Source organism: Sorghum bicolor, chromosome 4 (assembly GCF_000003195.3).
Source record: "Sorghum bicolor cultivar BTx623 chromosome 4, Sorghum_bicolor_NCBIv3, whole genome shotgun sequence".
Lineage (NCBI taxonomy): Eukaryota > Viridiplantae > Streptophyta > Magnoliopsida > Poales > Poaceae > Sorghum > Sorghum bicolor.
Window position 1 is genome coordinate 2,993,664 of NC_012873.2, and position 6,000 is coordinate 2,999,663.

A 6,000-nucleotide genomic window follows, 5' to 3' on the forward strand; every position below is an offset into this window, starting at 1 on the left:
AGCCTCCTGGCCCAAGTCTAGCCGTAAGGGTATAGGGGTTTATACCCCCACAGCTAGTCCCCGAGCACCATGTATTGTGATGTAACACGCCGTCTTGAGCTTCTTCGATCAGTGAGGCTTGACGTCTTCAGGAAAGTTGCCCGAACAGTTGCAACGGTATTTTGACCAACTCAAAAGACAGTTGATCAACATTGACATCGAAGAAGCAGGTTGTTCGAAGAATGCATGGTGCTCTAAATTAAAAAAGATTTCTTTCCTGGTGAAGTGTGCCCACTTTACTTTTTTGTAAGGTATTATTCTCAAAAAAGCAAGCATATTCACCGCAAGGTGAAGTGTGCCCACTTAGTCCCCGAGCCTGGTAGTAGGTGACGTAGGCACGTGGTGCCAGGGTCAAAAGAAAATTCCCCAAAGTAGTTTTGAGACTGAGATGCATCGCTAGATGCATCGTACCGATGTAGTCCCCGAGCTTGCTGGAAGGCGAAGTATGAGCCTTGTAGCAAGGTCTAAAAAATTGAAAGTACCAGTCCGTCTGCAGTTGAATAGACTAATCGACCAGTCCCCGGGTGTACAAAAGTATGACAACCAGGCCCTAAACACCAAGCGCACTCCTTAGAATTCTGCGTTGCTATACTGTACGGCCAGTCCCCGAGCATCGAGCGCTCAGTGGTCGGTGCGATATATTCAAGTTCGGAGCTGATAGACTGGACGACCAGTCCCCGAGCATCGAGCGCTCAGTGGTCGGTGCGATATATTAAAGTTCGGAGCTGATGGGCTGGGCGACCAGTCCCCGAGCATCAAGTGCTCGTTGGTCGGTGCAGTCCTTGAAGTTCCGAGTCGATAAACTAAACGACCAATCCCCGAGTGTCAGGTGCTCGGTGGTCGGTACAATCCTTTGCATCCGAGTTGATAGACTGGTCGACCAGTCCCCAAGCATCAATTGCTCAGTGGTCGGTGCAGTCCCCGGATTGTTGACTCTGCCATATTTGTCTTCTTGTTTTTGAAAAAAATCTTCCCAGTTAAAGTTGACGTGACAAGACCTTCTGATGGTGTGTCAGATGGATGCATGAAAAGTTGCGCCTGGCAACTGTGCAGCCGCCCTTTGCGTGGTTTGACAAAAGGAAACCATCAATTGGTATGAAAATTCCGCCGCATTAATTGCCTATAATCATTGAAAACCGAAATACCGCATCCGCCGCATGGCCCGCCCACTTCCCGAGAATACAGGAAGTGGGAGGGATGGAGTTGCGGGTTATAAGAGCTGGACAGTTCCGCCCGTACTGCTTACCCTGCCATTGCCATCAAGCCTTTCTCTTTTGCCTCCTTCAATCACCTTCGTCCTCGTAACCCAAGTCCACTTCCTCACCTCCAATGGCGAAGAGCGACTCCAAGAAGAGAGCCGAACTGATGGCCAAGGAGTGGAAGAAATCCCGCAGCACCACCAAGTCCCTCGGTGACCTCGTCGACATGGGACTCCTGCACAGCTCGGAGCTCGGCGGCTGGAGAGCGCCGGAAGGAGAGAGCTTCCCGGACCCTCGTGCCGGTGAGATCGTCGTGTTTGAAGATTTCATTAAGAGGGGCTTTGGGGTTCCTGTTCATCCTTTTCTTCAAGGTCTTCTTTTGTATTATGAGATCGGGATTTGCAATCTGCACCCGAACTCAATTCTCCTCATTTCCACTTTTATCCACCTGTGCGAGGCCTATGTTGGCATAGAGCCGCACTTCGATCTTTTTCGTTATTTTTTCTGCTTGAGGAAGAAAGGAGCGGTTGGAGGCTCCAAGGTTGCAGGTGGAGTATACCTCAACCTTCGTGATGGAATGAAGAATCGCTACCTGCACTGTCCATGGAACACTTCATTGACCGAATGGTATAGGAAGTGGTTCTACATCAGGGAGGAACCGGGCAGCTCCACGTTCTGCGACGTGGGATACATTCCTGAGAAGAGGCTGAGCTGGACCGACCGCCCGGAGTTCGACGGTCAAGTGGCGGATCTCATGAAGCTGATCGACTGGTCGCGCCTGGACGGGCTTGGCGTGGTCGGCAACTTCATTTGTCGTCGGGTGATGCCCTGCCAGAAGAGGGTGCACTCGGCGTACGAGTATGCCAGAAGCGCGGACCCGACCAGGATGCGGCCAGAGATCTTGGAGAAGGCGGAGGTACAACAGCTGTTGAACGAGCTGTTCAACTTCGCGGACGGAAGCTTCATCTGTGGCAGTGATCGGGTGCAAGCGTTCAAGTTAGGACGACCAGCACCAAAGGTATGTGGCAAGTTATTTTGTTTTAGGATTCGTTTATCGTCTGCAACCGTCTTATCTTTGTTGCTTTTGCAGATCGGCGAAGTCGACCGGTGCATAGTGTATGTATCACTGGCACCGGGGATGGAGAATCCTGCGGGAGAGGACCCGCCAGAGGAGGACGCTGCTCGGTGTACTTATTACACCAGCAGTGAGGACCAGGCCCGCCCCGCCCTGACCACCGAGGAGATGGTGGCGGGGAAAAGGCCACTGGCAGCGGATCCTTTGCCGGTGCCAACGTTGCCGGCGGAGAGCAGCCAAGCGCCGAAGCGCCGTCGGCTCGTGCGGATTGTTGACGACGACGACGAGGAGGAGGCCGCACCGTCGCTAGTTCGACGACCTCGGAGCCGCCCAGATAGTGCGCCAGCCACTACTGATCGGGTGGCCAGCGACCCTCCTGCACCGCGCGTTGTCGAGATGGGAGCGCAGGTGCCAATTGGCCGGACGAGGAGGAGGTTCACCGCGACCCACCGTCGATCGGACCTGTAAGTGTTTGACTTACGTATTTTGGCATTATTTTGTTTTTTTTAATTATACTTTTGTTCTTTTAGCGCGGCGTCGGATGTCAACCCTGGCCATGCCGCCGGCCAGGAGACGGGTGAGCCTGCCTGTGCTGCTGAAGACGCGGCGCCACAGACCACGGAGCAGCCCGCGGCTGCAACCGTGCCTGTGAGCACCGAGGAGCCCCCAGCTGCGGCACCGACCACGTCGAGCAGCCCGGCTAGGGATGAGGGGGCTACAGAGGCACCTCCCCCAACGAACGCCGCAGAAGGGGAGAGGAGAGGCCCGACCCCTCCTCCCGTCGAGGAGAGCGAAGCCCCCACGCCGCCCCGAGCAAGGGCCGCTTCGACTACAGGCTCCCCTGGTCTAGCCCGGGGGCCAGTAATGCCTTCGACTGCTACTGGGGGCAATACGACGGGTGAGGAGGAAACCCAGGCGGCCTCCAACGACGAGGTGGAGGAGATTGAAGGTCGTCCCCGCGATGGCCGCCAACACGTGTATGTGTGGCGCCAACGCGGGGATCACTTCATCGGGTATGAAGAGCTTGCCGACACCGAGGAGGCCACCAGGGTCGAGCGTGCGGCCAAACGCCTTGTCGACGAAGTCAAGGTAAGCGGTTCTTTGCACTGTCGTACACTCTGTGCATTGTCTTGCTTGGTTGTCATATGTTCGTTTTGTAGGGCGCGATGAAAACGGCGAAGTACCGGAAACGGTGCTTCGACCAGATAGAAGGCGTTGTGGCCGAGAACAAGGCCCTGGCCGCAGAGGTAGACCGGCTGCGATCGGAGGTTGGGGAGAAAGTGGCCGAGGTGAATGCCCAAGAGGAGCGTCGTCTCGAGCTTACCCGTCGCTTAGCCGACCAGTACCGTCAGCGAGAAGGTTAGTCACGCGCTCCAAGCACCTCCGCGTAGCTGTGTAGTTCGCTTTGCTGACCGGGTTATGACTCACTTAGACCTGGAGGAGGAGGTGACGCGCCTCCGACAGGAGAAGGAGCAGCTCAGCCAAGAGCTTGCTGGAGCGCTGGAGTCCGGGCGCCGAGCAGGAGAGGAGTTGGGTCGTAAGGACCGGGAGCTATCTGGTAATACGCACCGCCTCGTTATCTGCCGCTTGTCGCCCCCATTGTGTTTTTTTTGATATGTCGAAGATAACGTCCTGCCTGACTTGCAGTGCTCAAGGTGAACGCCAAAAAGCATCTGGATGAGCTGGCTAAGGACCGGGACTCCTGGAAGGTCAACTGTTGTAAGATCTGGAAGGGAGTATCCCCGGTCCTGGATCTAATCAGTCCCGAGCTCCCGAAGAGCCAGCCCCGCGCGCCGAAGTTGACTCCGGTGGAGAAGGCGCAGCGGGCGTGGGACTGGCTCCAGCAATTTGTAAAGGACGCTGGTGAGTTCGCCGGCGCGCATGTCCTTAGCATGGTGCGCGCCCACTACCCCCTGGTCGACTTGACCAGGCTGGAGAAGGGGTACCCCAAGGAGGTCGGCCCGCAGGAGGCGGACGAGCTTCGGGGTGGTCTGCTGGACTTGTCGTCGATGGTGATCGGCGACATCAATCTGTGCGGAACAGCCACTCCCCCCGACCAGCCAGGCTCAGATAGGTCGGCCAGGGAGCTGTCGGGCGCGTCTGTTGCGGGAGATGGGCGGTCGACGCCTGCGGTCTCGACCAGCCAGGCGCCGGTGGCCCCGACTGTAACACCCTAGGTGTTTGTCACTTGCTAAGTACTAGGTTTGAGCTCAAACATGACAAGTTCAATGGTAATATAGAGGTCAAAGTCAATCTATGAAAGTAAACCCCAACTTGGGCTTGGTGGATGCAACCTTGCTTGCATATATGCCTTTTTAAAAGGTATGATTGGATGATGCTAATGGAACCTTTTTCATGTGTCTTATATCCATCCCAATCTATGTTGGTCTCTGGAAAAGTTTGGTGAAGTTTGGAATCAAGAAGTCACATGAAATGATAAGTTATATCCTTGCCGGAATGACTCTATTAAGGAAATAGAATCATGGGTCACCAACCAAACCTTGCAAACTTGCTCATATGACACTAGATGAATTATACAACAAAAGTCGTGAAGGGTTCATGTTGAGCTTATGTCAAGAAAATGCTTCAATTGGCCTAAAATCCTATTTGGAGCTTTATCGGGTTACTACTTTGACCAAGGTGAAAGATTGACTTCGGTTGCAGTTATGAGGTTTGACCCTAAATTAAAGTTGTGGTTTTGCTTCTGTAGAAGAAACTTTATTCAAAGGTCAAGAACCAAATCAGCCTGCAAACAGTTCAAACAGAGGCTCGAAGTTCGAATCAGCTGCTGTTTTTCAGCCCTGAGAAATAGTTCTAAGTCCCTAGAAGGACAGCAGTGAGTTAGCTCCTTCGTGACGTTTTATTATGCAAATTCATATGGTAACTCAATTAGATTCCTTAATATGAGTTGGACTACTCTTCTTGATGAAAGCAATGGATCAAGTATCATCAAATTTGGAGTTCATTTGGGTATCTAAAAGTAGCTCCCAAAACAGCAAAAAGTTATTTTATCACTAAACGGACGTCGACCCGTTGGCATGCCGCGTTCTCGTATTTTTGTAAAGCAACTCAAGCTGGTCCAAGAATAAAAGTTGTGGATAATTATTTGGAGAAGAGCATACAAAAAGTTGCATCAAGTTTGACATGATTTGGACCATCAATTCTTGGTTTTGCTAATCACCGTCAATACGTTGACACTCGTGACTTGGCATCTAATTATCTCCTAATCTGTTGGCCTAATGACTAAGCACCCTTAATCAAAGTTGGAGAGCAGGCCGAGGTGAGCAAACTTCATTTTTGGCCCATCTCCAAATTCGGCCGGGAACGAGCCCAAAATCGCCTCCCACCTTGCCTACCCCGACGCGCGCCACGTGCTCGACGAAATGCCTGCGTGGTCGCCATGCACCAGAGCGCGCCCCACCATTGCTGCACCTCTGCTGCTGCTCCATTTCGCGTTTGGGACAGCCAGAAGGGCTCACCACTTCCTCACTCACTCGCCTCCACATCCCCCTCCCTCTAGCTCTTCTCCTCGCTATCTCTGTGAGCTCCGCAAGGTGGTCACCATGGCCACCATGGCCAACCAGCAGAGCTCGAGCTCCTGCAGCTGTTGGCTGCAGCCGGCCAAGGCCAGGGCCGGGCGTGGCCATGGCTAGCCGAGGCCAGGCCGCCGGCTGGCTCTCTGCTGCC